The sequence below is a fragment of the Rhinoderma darwinii genome (assembly GCF_050947455.1).
Source record: "Rhinoderma darwinii isolate aRhiDar2 chromosome 2 unlocalized genomic scaffold, aRhiDar2.hap1 SUPER_2_unloc_56, whole genome shotgun sequence".
NCBI lineage: Eukaryota > Metazoa > Chordata > Amphibia > Anura > Rhinodermatidae > Rhinoderma > Rhinoderma darwinii.
In genome coordinates, this window is record NW_027461725.1 from 312518 (window position 1) to 330154 (window position 17637).

General features: G+C 48.3%; 2 non-coding genes and 2 pseudogenes across 2 annotated transcripts; all 4 read right to left on the reverse strand.

Moving 5' to 3' along the window:
• Positions 1-110: 110 nt before the first annotated feature.
• Positions 111-301, reverse strand: LOC142680820 (U2 spliceosomal RNA). Its single transcript, XR_012853238.1, has one exon. It is a non-coding gene; the product is annotated as a U2 spliceosomal RNA (small nuclear RNA).
• Positions 302-8365: 8064 nt separating this feature from the next.
• On the reverse strand, positions 8366-8556 carry LOC142680947 (U2 spliceosomal RNA). The gene has a single exon (XR_012853342.1). It is a non-coding gene; the product is annotated as a U2 spliceosomal RNA (small nuclear RNA).
• A 1230-nt stretch (positions 8557-9786) lies between these two features.
• LOC142680989 (U2 spliceosomal RNA) lies at positions 9787-9959 on the reverse strand (annotated as a pseudogene).
• Positions 9960-16557: 6598 nt separating this feature from the next.
• On the reverse strand, positions 16558-16729 carry LOC142681024 (U2 spliceosomal RNA; annotated as a pseudogene).
• Positions 16730-17637: the final 908 nt, after the last annotated feature.

Below are 17637 nucleotides of genomic sequence, written 5' to 3' on the forward strand. Positions count from 1 at the left end.
CAACAGGTGTTGAAATAATGGGATTAAAAGGGGAGATCCCTTCAGAAAGACAGAAACAATGGCAAACACAAAAAACACTTTTGGAATCTGATTTTAGTCAACACATAAGGAAAGGGTGCACCGGTCCTGGAAATACTGCAATACCAGGTCAATGCGTGGAGTGGACAGAGCAAGCTCTATTTCCATCTCCTTGTTCTAAAAATCCATTTAATATATGGTCCCCAGATAGAGGACGTATCAGATATTAAACTGATAAGAACAGATACTACACTTGATCTTAGCCAAAAGGCCGAGAAGCGATAACCCGAACGGGCCGCGCGTTGCCCGAGCCTGCCCGATACTGCTGTTCAGCCCTTGCAGCGATTCAGCCTACTTCTAGGCAATTCCATGGGGCCCTGCAGGCTCACACACTCACAGCTACACGGGAGGTGAATAAAGGCCGGAGAGGAAGCCAGACAGGATTTGCTTCTTTTGCTTGCACCACAATGCAGTGCTGAAAGAGGAGGAATCTACATAAAAACGCCTTCCTGGCAACGCCCAAATGCCCTGCTGCCATGCAGATAAACACTGGCAGCGGCAGCAAGTGCATGCCCACAGCCACCCCTTGTTCCTTCACACCTTGTATCAGCTGTAATCCAGTCCAGTCCAGTGCTGCCTGCTGAGCAGCACTGACCAACACTGCCTGGGCCCAGGCTTTTATCTCTGAGGCCCCATTATGATGTCAGAAAGCTGGCTCTGGCTCCTCAGGGCTCCACTATGACACGTGCAAAGTTCTGTCTGAACTTTATATAAGACGGTGCGGCTCAGTCAGTCACTCAGTGTTGCCTGAGAGGGCAACACTGCAACAGCCGGCCGCCAGGCTGTCTTTTTTTGCACAGCTAGTTGCCTTCAGGAGGCCACAAGAGGGAGACAAGGGACTGCAAAATGGAAAATAAGCATCCACCAACTTTACAGACAACTTCTCCTTGCTCCTACAACCTCCATCCTTGCACAGTTTGTTATTCTTCTAGGTAACATAGTAACAAATCCAAATTGCTGCTCTCTTTGTAGGCAAGCAAGGCTTTGTTGCAACTGCAATTCTTACTCCTTCTTGAAATGTAGGGACGACAGTACATTCCATCACATCCATCTAGTGTACACAGGTAGGTCCATTGTGGCGGGCGGGCGGGCGGCTTTAATGGCTGTTTGCTGTTCCCCTACTCCACTCCACTATTTGACTGTGGTGCTGCATCAATCAGTGGCTGGCTCAGGTGCAGCTCTTTAACTTACCTAAAAGGGAGGGCGGAGAGAAGACAAGGAAGGTGAATGAGCTGTTCCAATGTGAAATGCCGGAAACACAGACACACAGACGACACAAAACAAGAGGTGGCAATGTATTCATTAATTGCATTTAACCAATTAGCTCATTATCACTCATGCATTGTCCAACAGGTGTTGAAATAATGGGATTAAAAGGGGAGATCCCTTCAGAAAGACAGAAACAATGGCAAACACAAAAAACACTTTTGGAATCTGATTTTAGTCAACACATAAGGAAAGGGTGCACCGGTCCAGAAGAGGCTGGACGCAGCCCGCAGGGATTAAGGGAAGCCGACATGACCGTCCTGGTAGGGAAAGGGTTAATTAGGTGAGGGAGAGTTGGTAGGAGCTGGAGGAGGGACGGGGAGGAGTTGAGGGGGACGGGGGGGCTGTTCTGCGCTTCCCGCTGTTTATCGGCATTGAGCCGGAAGCAGTGGGAGGAGTAACACAAGAACAGTAAGCTCCCCCGTTGCCCGTGCTTTTAGGGATGGCAGAGGCCTTAATGTTAGAGCGGCTGCGTGCCGCTGCTGTGCACCACGGTCCCGGATGGCTAGAGGAGACCGTGGCTGCCATAACGAGGATCCCGGACGCCGTTTCGCCACGTCGGGCACGGCGTTCGGGGTCTGTTGCAAAGGACAGGCTCCCCTCCCCCGGCCCCCTCTCGAGCATGGCTATGGCGGCGGGGGGGGAGTCGGCAACAACCGCTCCTGCGCTGGGCGGGCAGAGAGCGTTGCCAGGGGTGACGGCGACGCAGGCCGGGTCGACCCGTCCCTCTCGGCGGTCCCGACCTCCAGAGCGCCTCAGCCCGGAGGCAGTCCCGCGGACACGGCGTCGCAGAGGGAGCCCGATCCCGGACGCTGCAGGCCAGGCAGCTGGGAGGACCGCCCCTTCCAAGGCCCTGCGTCCTGGCAGGAATCCCAGGCCGCGACGGGGTCCGGCGGTAAGCAGGGAGTCGCAGGCTGGGCTCCCTGTCACCCCTCCCCCATCAGATGGAAGATGTGGAGTACAAGGTACGGCCGCCCCGCATGGTGATGTTCCGGCCAGGGGGCAGGCTTCGTCAGGATCGTCTAGACGGACGCCTAGATCGGCAGCGACGTCGAGGCAACAGGTCCGGTCGGAAGTCTGGGTCCCGGCGGTCGGGCGGCAGGTTGCCGGCCCATCGGTCAGCGCGTCCTCATCCCCGTTCCGAAGATGTCGTTGGGATGGACAGTCGTTGGCGAGAGAAGAATTGGAGGAAGGTGAACTGGACGTGTATCGTCGAGGTCAGGATGGTCCGGCTGACGGGAACACAGCGCCTGTGCAGCCCGGTGAGTGTATAACTCCATCATTGTCTTATCCAGCGATTTTTATGTCGGGTGTCGGCGGGGGGGCTGCTAGCATTGCATCGGGGGCCGGTAGTGGCGCGGGCGGACGCGACGGAGCGGGTTTGGCAGACTTAGTGGGTTGCTTACGGGAGCTGGTGGGGCGCCTGGACAGGGCCGCAGCGCCGGTAGTAACGGAAGTGTCCCCTGCGGTAGTTTGGGAAGGCCCCAGGGACGTGGGATCGTTACAGGCGCGTCCGGTGGCGGCGGTTAGAGAGGCGGTCGCGGTGTCGGTACAGACCGAGGCGCAGAAGGACGGCGATCGAGTGCGTATTGATGATCGTGCTCGGGGGGAGGTGTACGTTTGTTTTGAAGGTCCGTTGGGGGCGCATTTAAAGCAGGAGGTGCGCGAGCGGATCTGGAAGGATGAGTATGTTGAAATTTTTTCTCTCTTGCCGCTCGCTAAATTTAATTTGGATATGGGCAAGCGGGATGAGAGTAAAAAGGACGAGGAGGAACGGCGGCGGTATAGGCTTATCCCGCAGACGTTCGTTAATTGGTCGCAGGCGTTCGCCATATTGGCTAGTGTGATAGGGGAAAAGGCGCCGGAAAATTGTTCGGCGTTGTTTTGTTATTTTGATGCTATTGGGGAGGCTCATAGGGCGTATGGGGGGCAAGCGTGGCTGCGATACGATGAGCAATTCCGTCAGCGGAAGGCGGTTCGGCCGGCGATTCGGTGGGACCAGAAGGATATTGCTCTCTGGTTACGGCTCCGGTTAGGCAGTCCTTTCCCGGGAGCGCCGGCCAGGGAGGCCAGTCTAGTCAGGTTGGACAAAGCGGCGGGGGAAAGGCGGGGTTTTGCTGGCAATTTAATGAAGGTCAGTGCAAGTTCGGGGCCACGTGCAAGTTCAAGCACGTGTGTTCCGAGTGTAATGGTGCATCACACGAGGCGGCAAAATGTCTGCGAAAAAAGAGGTCAGGTAACCAGCACGCGGCTGGTCAAGGGGGTGTCGCCGGTGAGGGTGGAAAAGATGGCCCCTTATCTAAATGAGTATCCGGATAGGGCGGCGGCTAAGTTGCTTTATGAAGGGTTTCGTGTTGGTTTTGTTATTCCTCCGCCTCCTTATGAGGTTCCGGTTACGCGGAGGAATTTAAAATCGGCTTACTTGCATGCAAAAGTCGTGTCGGAAAAGTTGTTAAAAGAAGTTTCGTTGGGCCGCATGTCGGGGCCGTTTGTTGAGTCGCCGGTAAAAGATTTAGTTGTGTCCCCTTTGGGTATTGTCCCTAAACGCGAGCCCGGAAAATTTCGTTTGATTCAACATTTATCGTATCCCAAGGGTTCGTCGGTAAATGACGGGATTGATCACGAGTTGTGCTCCGTAGTTTATACCTCATTCGATAAGGCGGTGGGGTTAGTGCGGGCTGCGGGTCCTGGGGCGCTGCTGGCAAAAACTGACATCGAGGCGGCGTTCAGGTTGTTGCCGGTCCATCCAGAAAGCCAACAGCTGTTGGGTTGTTTTTGGAATGGGGCTTTTTACGTGGATCGGTGCCTTCCGATGGGGTGTTCCCTTTCTTGTGCATACTTCGAGGCGTTTAGTAGCTTCGTGGAGTGGGTAACGAGGGGAGTATCCGGGGTCGACTCGTTGATCCATTACTTAGATGATTTTTTGTGCGTTGGCCCGGGGGGGTTCGCCGGTTTGCGGTAATTTGCTTCATGCTCTACAGAAGGTGGCGAGGGATTTTGGGATTCCTTTGGCGCCGGGAAAAACGGAGGGCCCGGTAGCGACGATTTGTTTTTTGGGAATCGAAATAGACTCGGTGGCAATGGAGTGTCGTCTCCCGGCGGATAAGTTGGGTGCTTTGAGGCTGGAGGTTCGACGGGCTTGTAGAATGAAGAAAATGACGCTGAGGGAGCTTCAGTCGCTGCTGGGGAAGTTGAATTTCGCCTGCCGGATTATGCCGATGGGGAGGGTGTTTGGTAGGAGGTTGGCGGCGGCAATGGCGGGAGTGCATCATTTTGTGCGGCTCAAGGAGGAGCACCGAGCTGATCTTCAGGTTTGGGATGACTTCTTGGGCCAGTACAATGGTCGCTCGCTATGGATGGCCCCAGCACAGGATACGAGTGATTTTAATATTTTCACGGATGCGGCTGGGGCGGGTGGTTTTGGAGCTTACGGGGGAGGTCCGTGGTGCGCAGGTCAATGGCCGGCTAGCTGGGTGTCCAGTGGACTCACGCGGAATCTGGCCCTGCTCGAGCTGTTTCCCATCGTGGTGGCGGCTACCATTTGGGGGGACAGGCTCAGGGATAAGAAGGTCCGTTTTTACTGCGACAACATGGGGGTGGTGCTTGCCATTAATAACATCACGGCGTCCTCTCCTCCGGTAGTTCAATTGTTGCGACATTTAGTGTTGGTGTGTTTGTCGTTGAACGCGTGGGTGGTGGCGGTGCATGTCCCGGGTGTACGGAATTGTATCGCTGATGCTCTTTCTCGCTCGCAGTGGGACCGGTTTCGGCAATTGGCACCGGGAGCGGAACGTCTCGGTTTGGCTTGTCCGGAGCATCTTTGGGATCTGGTATCGGTCCCATAGAACAGCTGTTACAAAGGTCTTTGGCGCGCACGACGTGGAGTGCTTATGCTGCTTGTTGGAGGCAGTGGGAGGAGTGGGTAAGAGAGTTGGGTGACGTCAATACGGATAGAGACAGGTTGGTGGCACTTTTGTACTGGTTAGGGGACGCCTGGGAGGCGGGGTTTTCAGTAGCGAAGGTGAACCGGTTCATATCTGCGGTGGCGTTTGGGTTTAAGTTGCGGGGCTTTCAGGATGTATCGAAGGAATTTCTGGTATCGCAGGCTTTGAAGGGGTTGCGCCGAGGTAGGGTGGAGGCGGATAGTAGAAGGCCGGTGTCGTTTGCTTTGCTTAGCTCGTTGGGCAGTTCATTAGCATCGGTCTGTCGTTCTTCAGACGAAATGGATTTGTTTCGGTTGGCTTTTTCGTTAGCGTTCTTTGGAGCATTTAGAATAGGTGAGTTGGTGTCGCCAAGTACCAAACAGGCTGGGGGGCTGAGATCTGGGGAGGTGAGCCTATTCGCAGACCGGCTGGAGGTATGGTTGCGTCGATCTAAAACTGACCAAGTAGGGAAGGGTAAACTGATAGTTTTGTTCGCCCTCCCGGGGTCGGTCATGTGCCCAGTAGAGTGCATGCGGGGTTTTACGAAAAACAGGGGGTCTCCAGATTTGCCTTTGTTACGTCATGTGGACGGGTCGTTTTTGTCCAGGTTTCAGTTTGGAGCTGTATTTAAAAAATGTTTGACGGCGGTTGGTGTTGCGGCAGGCTCATATTCATCTCATTCCTTCAGGATTGGCGCAGCAACGGAAGCGGGGCGCTGGGGGTTGGATGATGAGGGGGTGAGGCGTATTGGTCGTTGGGAGTCTAAAAGGTTTAAGTCCTATGTCCGCCCCCATATGTTATAATTTTGTTTACGCTTTACAAATGTTATATGGTGGTGCCTAACTGTGTTTTCCGTTTCAGATTTGCCTCCGTGTTTGGTGTGGTTGATGGGTCATTCGTACGTGCACTGGGGGGCTTTGAGGGCGGACGTCCGCCCGGATGGTCGCCAGTTGCGCATTCCGCGACAGGACGCGGTTGTGCATTGGCTGGGTTTTAGAGGTATGTCATGGAGCAGGGTGTTGGCGGAATTCCAGACATATGCGCGGCTTGATAGGGTTCCGGAGGTCTTAGTGTTGCACGTGGGTGGGAATGACTTAGGAGTCCGCCCCTTTCGTGAGTTGGTGCGGGATATCAAACATGATATGTTGTGTTTGTGGGTATCTTATCCCAAGTTGGTGATAGTGTGGTCGGACATAGTCCCAAGAAAGCATTGGCGGTTAGCTAGATCTGTGGAGAGAGTCAATAAGGCTCGCATTAAAGTCAACCGGGCGGTGTCCCGTTTTGTGGCAAGAAACGGGGGCATTTGCGTGAGGCATAGGGATTTGGAGTCAGGAGTGGGGAATTTCTGGAGGAGTGACGGGGTTCATCTGACTGAGGTTGGCATTGATCTTTGGAGCTTGGCGATAGCAGAAGGCATAGAAAGGGCGGTGGTGGTGTGGAGGAACTCACAGGCTTAAGGTGGTCAAGGCCTGTTTCGCTGTGCGGGGGGAGTCCTTGAGGCCAGTCAGTACAAAATGGTGGGGGGGTCGCATCGGGGGTATGCGTCCCCCAAAAAAGGTACATGGTTGAAGACTTCATCGGGTGTTATCCCTTTGAAGTGGTCTTCTGGTAGAAGGTATATCACTTGAAGGCTTCATCGGGTGTTATCCCTTTGAAGTGGACTTCTAGTGGTCGGTATATCACTTGAGGGCTTCATCGGGTGTTATCCCCTTGAAGTGGACTTCTAGTGGTTGGAGCCATCTGCAGAGGTGAACGGTGCTTCCGAGCTGGTTTACGGCTGGAGGTAATTAGTGGTTTGCAGATGGCTAATTCGGTGTGATCTTAAAAAGGAACATCTGAAGGGGCTTCAAGGACTTCCTCTGCTCGGGTTAATGTTAACGTTAAATTGTTATTTACGATTCTGACCCATGTTGGGTCATGTGAATTATTAGGAGGAATTCTATGGCGGATTCCTAACTAGTTATCCGAATGTTTCGGATTTAAATTGTTTTTATAAAACTGTGAAATTAATAAACGGCTGCTGTGGCCATTTCACATCCAACCTCGGTGTCACGTGTCTTTACTAAAGTGGGGGTGGGGGGATAGGATGATCTAAGGTTAACGCACGACTCTACCTAGGCAGGTCAAGAAGAGGCTGGACGCAGCCCGCAGGGATTAAGGGAAGCCGACATGACCGTCCTGGTAGGGAAAGGGTTAATTAGGTGAGGGAGAGTTGGTAGGAGCTGGAGGAGGGACGGGGAGGAGTTAAGGGGGACGGGGGGGCTGTTCTGCGCTTCCCGCTGTTTCTCGGCATTGAGCCGGAAGCAGCGGGAGGAGTAACACAAGAACAGTAAGCTCCCACCCTCCCGCCCTTGGTTTTGTTACTCCTTAGGTCTTATGTACGTCCGTCTATGAGCGTTGTGTTTTATTTGTGTGCTTATTTAACATGTTTTTCTTTTTTCCGGAGTAGGTTCTGTTGTCATGGCAGCTGGCGCGGGGAGTCCTTGAGGCCAGTCAGTACAAAATGGTGGGGGGGTCGCATCGGGGGTATGCGTCCCCCAAAAAAGGTACATGGTTGAAGACTTCATCGGGTGTTATCCCTTTGAAGTGGTCTTCTGGTAGAAGGTATATCACTTGAAGGCTTCATCGGGTGTTATCCCTTTGAAGTGGACTTCTAGTGGTCGGTATATCACTTGAGGGCTTCATCGGGTGTTATCCCCTTAAAGTGGACTTCTAGTGGTTGGAGCCATCTGCAGAGGTGAACGGTGCTTCCGAGCTGGTTTACGGCTGGAGGTAATTGGTGGTTTGCAGATGGCTAATTCGGTGTGTTCTTAAAAAGGAACATCTGAAGGGGCTTCAAGGACTTCCTCTGCTCGGGTTAATGTTAACGTTAAATTGTTATTTACGATTCTGACCCATGTTGGGTCATGTGAATTATTAGGAGGAATTCTATGGCGGATTCCTAACTAGTTATCCGAATGTTTCGGATTTAAATTGTTTTTATAAAACTGTGAAATTAATAAACGGCTGCTGTGGCCATTTCACATCCAACCTCGGTGTCACGTGTCTTTACTAAAGTGGGGGTGGGGGGATAGGATGATCTAAGGTTAACGCACGACTCTACCTAGGCAGGTCATGGAAATACTGCAATACCAGGTCAATGCGTGGAGTGGACAGAGCAAGCTCTATTTCCATCTCCCTGTTCTAAAAATCCATTTAATATATGGTCCCCAGATAGAGGACGTATCAGATATTAAACTGATAAGAACAGATACTACACTTGATCTTAGCCAAAAGGCCGAGAAGCGATAACCCGAACGGGCCGCGCGTTGCCCGAGCCTGCCCGATACTGCTGTTCAGCCCTTGCAGCGATTCAGCCTACTTCTAGGCAATTCCATGGGGCCCTGCAGGCTCACACACTCACAGCTACACGGGAGGTGAATAAAGGCCGGAGAGGAAGCCAGACAGGATTTGCTTCTTTTGCTTGCACCACAATGCAGTGCTGAAAGAGGAGGAATCTACATAAAAACGCCTTCCTGGCAACGCCCAAATGCCCTGCTGCCATGCAGATAAACACTGGCAGCGGCAGCAAGTGCATGCCCACAGCCACCCCTTGTTCCTTCACACCTTGTATCAGCTGTAATCCAGTCCAGTCCAGTGCTGCCTGCTGAGCAGCACTGACCAACACTGCCTGGGCCCAGGCTTTTATCTCTGAGGCCCCATTATGATGTCAGAAAGCTGGCTCTGGCTCCTCAGGGCTCCACTATGACACGTGAAAAGTTCCGTCTGAACTTTATATAAGACAGTGCGGCTCAGTCAGTCACTCAGTATTGCCTGAGAGGGCAACACTGCAACAGCCGGCCGCCAGGCTGTCTTTTTTTGCACAGCTAGTTGCCTCCAGGAGGCCACAAGAGGGAGACAAGGGACTGCAAAATGGAAAATAAGCATCCACCAACTTTACAGACAACTTCTCCTTGCTCCTACAACCTCCATCCTTGCACAGTTTGTTATTCTTCTAGGTAACATAGTAACAAATCCAAATTGCTGCTCTCTTTGTAGGCAAGCAAGGCTTTGTTGCAACTGCAATTCTTACTCCTTCTTGAAATGTAGGGACGACAGTACATTCCATCACATCCATCTAGTGTACACAGGTAGGTCCATTGTGGCGGGCGGGCGGCTTTAATGGCTGTTTGCTGTTCCCCTACTCTACTCCACTATTTGACTGTGGTGCTGCATCAATCAGTGGCTGGCTCAGGTGCAGCTCTTTAACTTACCTAAAAGGGAGGGCGGAGAGAAGACAAGGAAGGTGAATGAGCTGTTCCAATGTGAAATGCCGGAAACACAGACACACAGACGACACAAAACAAGAGGTGGCAATGTATTCATTAATTGCATTTAATCAATTAGCTCATTATCACTCATGCATTGTCCAACAGGTGTTGAAATAATGGGATTAAAAGGGGAGATCCCTTCAGAAAGACAGAAACAATGGCAAACACAAAAAACACTTTTGGAATCTGATTTTAGTCAACACATAAGGAAAGGGTGCACCGGTCCTGGAAATACTGCAATACCAGGTCAATGCGTGGAGTGGACAGAGCAAGCTCTATTTCCATCTCCCTGTTCTAAAAATCCATTTAATATATGGTCCCCAGATAGGGGACGTATCAGATATTAAACTGATAAGAACAGATTTTTTTTTTTTTAAGTTGGCTACCCCCTCGCGGGGGTGTCAATGATTTATTACTTAAAATTCAAAAAACATTTACAATAAATTACAGCTTTTTACAATGAATTACAGTAATAAAATCAATTTACATAAGAACACATAAAAGGGGACATGGTGGCAATTTCTTATATATTGGAGTTCCATTCTTTTACAAACCATTTATTTGAAAGGGTGGCATTTCTTTTTTTATCTAATAAATAATAAATGTACATCTCGCTAAAACAAAGACCTAAAACATCGTCAACAGATAAAACATCGTGCTTAAAAATCAGAATGTTCCTGGCCTTCCACAGAGCTTCTTTTACGCAGTTCATCGTCTTCCATGCAATAGTCTTTTGGTTCGCGGTTGGACATCCAAAGAGTCCATATAAAATCATTTCGTAACTCAAGTCCTTTAGGTCTGCCATCTTCTTCATTAGAGGGAATATCTTTATCCAAATATGTTTAGTAAAATCGCAAGTCCAAAAAATATGACGCACGGTCTCCTCAGCCTGGCAGCCTTCCCTCGGACAGATGGCAGACCTCGCGAATCCTCTCCTGAATTGGAATGCCCGGCATGGAAGACATTGATGAACGCAGCTCCAGGCCAGGTCCATCTGTGTATTAAAAAGATAAAACACATTAACCATTTTGAAGATAAAAGCACAGCGTTCATTATTAAAATTTTCAATATTAGTGACGACTTCATTTCCTCTTATGTCTTTTATAAGTTTCTTACTGTTTATCATGTCATTAAAATTTTTCCCTTTAAAATTAAACAAGGCCACTATTTTCTCTAAAATCACGTAATTTGCTGGTAGATTAAAAGCATAAGGTGAGGTTAAAACAATTTCAAACCACCCCATCCTTCGCATAAAAAACCCAGTATTAAAACGTAGAAAATAAGACCAATGATGTTGTTTAAAAAGAGAATTAAGACAGAAACAAAAGTACTTGATTAAAAGAAACCTATTAAAATCTGGAAAGTCTTTGCCACCCTTTGGTTTGATTTTCATTACCGTCTCACGTTTAAGTTTCTCCATTCTGGAACTCCAAAAGAAGGTAAAACAAGCTTTAGTAATTTTTCTTAATAAAACCGTGGGAGGAGGGAAAACCATGCTTAAGTATAAAAGCAAAGGTAAAATTATCATTTTAATTATTAAAATTTTTCCCTCCATGGTAAGCTTCCTCATGTTCCACATGCATATTTTTTGATTTACCTTCTGCGCCACCATGTCCCAACTGATAAAACCATTGTCGTACTCACTGAAGGAGACACCTAAAATTTTAATATTATCAGACACAGGAACCGGTATATCTCTAAGAGCCATGCTTCCTATGTTTAAAATATGACTCTTGCTGAAGTTTACTTTAAAACCGGAAGCACAGCAATAAAACTCGATTTGCCTAAGGGTTCTCTGAAGCGACAGGGCGTCCCTACATAAAACCGCCACATCATCCATGTACCCCACTGCTTTGGCCTCTACGCCGCCTCCCCCGGGCAGGGGGACTCCACGGATACACTTATCGCGGCGAATTTTACACAGTAGAGGCTCTAATGCGCAAATAAAAAGCAGTGGGGACAAGGGACACCCCTGCTTCACCCCTGAGTTTAAAATCACGTCCTGTGTCTTAAAACCATTCACTAAAATTTTGCTTGTGCAATCTTTATAAAAGGCTTTAAGTGATAATAAAAATCCTTCAGGTATACCCATACGCTCTAAAACCTTAAAAAGATAAAAATGAGAGACACGGTCGAACGCCTTCTCGAAGTCTATAGATAAAATGGCTAATTTACCTTTTCTAGACCTCGTGTCCTCAATTACGTCTTTTATCAGGTTAAGATTATCCCAGATGCTGCGGCCTGGCACCCCACACACCTGGTTAGAGTGTACAATGTGGGGTATTATGGCTTTTAATCTATTTGCGCACACTTTTGCCATTATTTTATAGTCGCTATTCAGAAGGGTTATTGGTCTCCAGTTCTTCAAAACTGCGATGTCACCTTTCTTATGTAGCAGGGAGACCTCACCCTTCCGCCAGGACTTAGGCAGCATCTTGGAATTAAAAACTTCATAAAAAAGGCTAAAAAGATCCTCTTTTAAAATGTCATAAAATTTGACATAAAACTCACTGGGTATACCGTCCGGTCCGGGAACTTTTCCGGCTTTAAAACTCTTTACCGTTTCTAAAACCTCCTGCTCCGTCAGCTCCTGTAATAAAAAATTCTGGGAGACAGGGTCTAAAACAGTAGTAATCTCCTTCAGTGAATCACGCATAAAATTATGATCCACAGTTTTAACACTAAAAAGGTCAGCATAAAACTCATGAACTTTACTTAAAATACCCTGTACATCTGACACACCTTCAATATTTTTAATAATAGCCTTTTTATTGTTAATTTTTTTAAAAAAGTACCTGGAGCAGGTCTCATTCTCCTCCACATGTTGAATTTTGGAACGGAAAATGATTTCTTTGCCTTTCTGCTCCAGGCACTGAGCTATTTCTTTTCTTAAGTTAGTGATGTCAGTTTTAACGTCAATTTCATTATCTCTCATTTTGTACAGGGTCTGCAGGCGGGTGCTGAGAATTTTAAAAAAAGCATGTTTTTCTCTGGCTTTCGCCACGCTCTTTTTAATAAAAAATTCCTTTATTCTTTTTTTCATTTTCTCCCACCAAGCACTGATGGGAGTACGCATGTCTCTCCCCCGCCTGCATTTTTTGTAAAATTCAATAAAATCAGTAAAAACCTGTGGATCATCTAAAAGGGAAACATTTAACTTCCAGGACTTCTTACACACCGGTTTATTAAAATCACGCTTTACATAAAATGTTAAAAGCTTGTGATCTGAAAAAACATTAGTTAAAACTTCACAATTAAAAGGCAGTACATTCTCATTACAAAAAATAAAATCTATCCTGGAGCTACAGGTGGCGTTGCTCCAGGTAACGCCGGCTTCCTCTGGGCTGCTCCTATTACATTCTTTGTACACATCAGTTAATTTAAAATCATTTACAATATCTTTGAGCAGTCCAGAGGTCTTATCGTAATTCCTACTTGTAGCACTGGTAAGCCGGCGTTCCCCCCTCAGGATACAGTTAAAATCACCTGCGAGGATAAAAGGCTCAGTTGTATTAATAAAAAGAGGTAACATTTCTAGCATCTCTGCTCTCTCATTTTTGTCAGGTGAGCCGTAAAAATTTAAAAACTGCCATTTTACGCCGTCAATAAAAGCTTTAACCAATAAAATACGTCCTGGAAGAATCTCTTGAATAAAATCAATAAAAACTTTTCCCTTAAAAAGAATGGCGACCCCTGCTGATCTGGACTCATTTGATCCAGACCAGACTGATGGACCATACTTCCAATCCTCTTTATATTTATTGTACTTCATCATATGGGGAATGCCGCACTCCTGCAGGAAAAAAACAGAGGCTGCCAGGCAAGATAAATAATTGAAGAGAGCAACCCTTCTAACTTTGGACTTGGCGCCCCTCACGTTGAGGGATATTCCCTTTAGCTCAGACATTGTGGAGATTTAAGGCGGATTTTGATTTTAAAATAATAAATATTAGCGTATTTTAAAATCAGATATTTTCTCCACCAGCAATACCAAAAATCTCGCTGGAACTTATATACCCGCCCCCATCTGAATCGTTTGTAATGAGGGAAAACGCGGGAGAGGAACTGCCTTCGCTGAGGATAGCGCCAGCAACCAAACTTCTGTGCATCGGGAGCCCAAACGCAGTCAGGCCTCCCTGGGTCTCAAGTGGTTGACCATCTAGATCGGGTGGGTCCCCTAGGGGGCTCGCACCTCCCCCCTGGGGCCGTGCAGGCTCTTCTGGAGGGGGAGGTTGCGCACAAGGTGGGGTGTCAGTTACCACAGGGGGAACAGTGCCCGCCCTCCTCACCAGTCGCGGTGAGGAGGGGGTCCTAGGAGGAGCCACATCGCTTTTCACTGTAGTGTCCATCTGCTCCTCCCCTGTCTCCCCCCTACTGACTCTCGTTTGCCTCCCTTTTTTCCGGGGACCCACCGGCACCTCGTCCTCTTCATCCGACGAGGATGCCAGAGACCCAGGGCTTGGAGCAGGCCCGGCACCCCCTGAGCAACCAGCCTTCTGGGATGCCTCAGTTTTTCCGCCCTGCTCCTTTTCAACCTTCCGTTTTGCCTGACGTTTTTCTTTTGCGCTAGACTCCCTTTTATCCTCCAAGGTTGCTGGCTGCGAGGTACCTGTTTTGGCTCCAGTCCCTCGCACCTTTGAAGCCCAGGTACCTCTCTCCTCTGTCCTGTGGCTGGTCTGTTCCTCTCCCTGAGGACGGGTTTGGTCTGCTGGTGGAGCACGTGGGGGCGCCCCGGGTTGCTCTTCTTCTCCGCTTCGGTACCTATGAGGACAAGAAAATTACAGGTGACCAGTTTTTTGACAAAAATTACATTTCTTTTCTCCTATGCACTCCCTTATATTGTGCTCTTTGCTTCCACAGTTTCTACAGGTGACATCGCAGTTAAAACTGGTATGTCCATAGGTACCGCAAGCCCTGCAGAAGTTTGGCATCCCTGAGAAGTAGAGGTCGCCATTCACATTTCCAATTTTAAAACGAGCCGGTGGTAACCTCGTTTCCTGGGTGGAGGGGTCCTTTATCAGCGTGACTAAAAACTTCCATTTGGCGGTCCACACTCCACACTCGTTCATCACTCTCCCCATGAGCTTGACATTTTTGAAGTAGGCAGCTAGAAATGCTGCCACTTCCATATCTCTCACATATGGGGAATACATCTTAATCACCACGAGTTTGGTTATTTCAAATTCATGCTCTACTACCTTGACTCCCGCTGTCACGAGTTCACCTTGTTTCCTCTCAGCTCTGTCCATAGCATCACGGAGTATTCCTTCACCCATGAAGGTGACATCATAAATTCCTCGTTTCGGGTAGTCCTGGATAGCCAAGAGCTCGTTCTTGTGGACCGCCAGCAGATTTTCCAAAATGGTATGGACCAAGAATTTGATACCACGTGGACCGCCTCCACCCTCTGCCACGATAAATCGTGCAGAATTCCTTAGCCGGGCGTATACCGGCACCGCATCAGGTTCGCCTGCCATTTGCGTAGCCAGGTCGAACCGCACAGCTTTCGCTGCACCCCTTGGGTTAAGGAGACCAAGGGGCTGGGGGGGGGGATCGCAACTCGTTGCTACGGACTAAGCCTCTCTCCCAAATAGCAGCACGGGGGTGAAGTCCAGGCGAACCTGGACGATCCCCCGAGGCCGAGAGAGAGGGTACCGGAGCACCTCCCAACCAAGACCAAGGCAGTACTGATACGAATAAACAGCACTACACTTGATCTCAGCCAGAAGGCCGAGAAGCGATAACCCAAACGGGCCGCGCGTTGCCCGAGCATGCCCGATACTGCTGTTCAGCCCTTGCAGCGATTCAGCCTACTTCTAGGCAATTCCATGGGGCCCTGCAGGCTCACACACTCACAGCTACACGGGAGGTGAATAAAGGCCGGAGAGGAAGCCAGACAGGATTTGCCTCTTTTGCTTGCACCACAATGCAGTGTGGAAAGAGGAGGAATCTACATAAAAACGCCTTCCTGGCAACGCCCAAATGCCCTGCTGCCATGCAGATAAACACTGGCAGCGGCAGCAAGTGCATGCCCACAGCCACCCCTTGTTCCTTCACACCTTGTATCAGCTGTAATCCAGTCCAGTCCAGTGCTGCCTGCTGAGCAGCACTGACCAACACTGCCTGGGCCCAGGCTTTTATCTCTGAGGCCCCATTATGATGTCAGAAAGCTGGCTCTGGCTCCTCAGGGCTCCACTATGACACGTGCAAAGTTCCGTCTGAACTTTATATAAGACGGTGCGGCTCAGTCAGTCACTCAGTGTTGCCTGAGAGGGCAACACTGCAACAGCCGGCCGCCAGGCTGTCTTTTTTTGCACAGCTAGTTGCCTCCAGGAGGCCACAAGAGGGAGACAAGGGACTGCAAAATGGAAAATAAGCATCCACCAACTTTACAGACAACTTCTCCTTGCTCCTACAACCTCCATCCTTGCACAGTTTGTTATTCTTCTAGGTAACATAGTAACAAATCCAAATTGCTGCTCTCTTTGTAGGCAAGCAAGGCTTTGTTGCAACTGCAATTCTTACTCCTTCTTGAAATGTAGGGACGACAGTACATTCCATCACATCCATCTAGTGTACACAGGTAGGTCCATTGTGGCGGGCGGGCGGGCGGGCGGCTTTAATGGCTGTTTGCTGTTCCCCTACTCCACTCCACTATTTGACTGTGGTGCTGCATCAATCAGTGGCTGGCTCAGGTGCAGCTCTTTAACTTACCTAAAAGGGAGGGCGGAGAGAAGACAAGGAAGGTGAATGAGCTGTTCCAATGTGAAATGCCGGAAACACAGACACACAGACGACACAAAACAAGAGGTGGCAATGTATTCATTAATTGCATTTAATCAATTAGCTCATTATTACTCATGCATTGTCCAACAGGTGTTGAAATAATGGGATTAAAAGGGGAGATCCCTTCAGAAAGACAGAAACAATGGCAAACACAAAAAACACTTTTGGAATCTGATTTTAGTCAACACATAAGGAAAGGGTGCACCGGTCCTGGAAATACTGCAATACCAGGTCAATGCGTGGAGTGGACAGAGTAAGCTCTATTTCCATCTCCCTGTTCTAAAAATCCATTTAATATATGGTCCCCAGATAGGGGACGTATCAGATATTAAACTGATAAGAACAGATTTTTTTTTTTTAAGTTGGCTACCCCTTTTCAGGGGTGTCAATGATTTATTTCATGATAAAAAATACAGTTTACAATAAAACCAACTTTTGTACAAATGAATAACAATAAAACCAATATTTCATTGCATTACATTACATAAAAGGGACATGGTGGCAAATCTTTATATGTTGGAGTTCCATTCTTTCACAAACCATTTATTAAGAAGGGTGGCATTTCTTTTTTTGTCTAATAAATAATAAATGTACATTTCGCTAAAACAAAGACCTAAAACATCATCAGTAGATAAAACATCGTGCTTAAAAATCAGGATGTTCCTGGCCTTCCATAGAGCTTCTTTGGCGCAATTCATCGTCTTCCACGCTATTATCTTTTGGCTCGCGGTTGGGCATCCAAATAGTCCATATAAAATATCTTCATAATTCAAGTCTTTCAGGTCTGCCATCTTTACCAAAAGAGGGAATATTTTTTTCCAAAATTTCTTCGCAAAATCACACGTCCAAAAAATGTGTCGAATCGTTTCCTCGGCCTGGCAGCCTTCCCTCGGGCAGACGGCAGACCTCGCGAGCCTCCTTCTGTATTGGAATGCCCGGCATGGAAGACATTGATGAATGCAGCTCCAGGCCAGGTCCATCTGTGTATTAAAAAGATAAAACACATTAATAATTTTGAAGATAAAAGCACTTCGTTCCTCATTAAAATTCTCAATCCTGCTGACCGTCTCACTTTCTCTTAGGTCTTTAATTAATTTTTTACTATTTTTCAGCTCATTTACATTTTTTCCCTTCAGGTTGAATAAGGTCACTATCTTTTCTAAAATCACATAGTTTATTGAGAGTTTAAAAGCGTAAGGTGAGGATAAAACAATGTTGAACCACCCAAACCTTCGCATTAAAAACCCTGTATTAAAACGTAAAAAATAGGACCA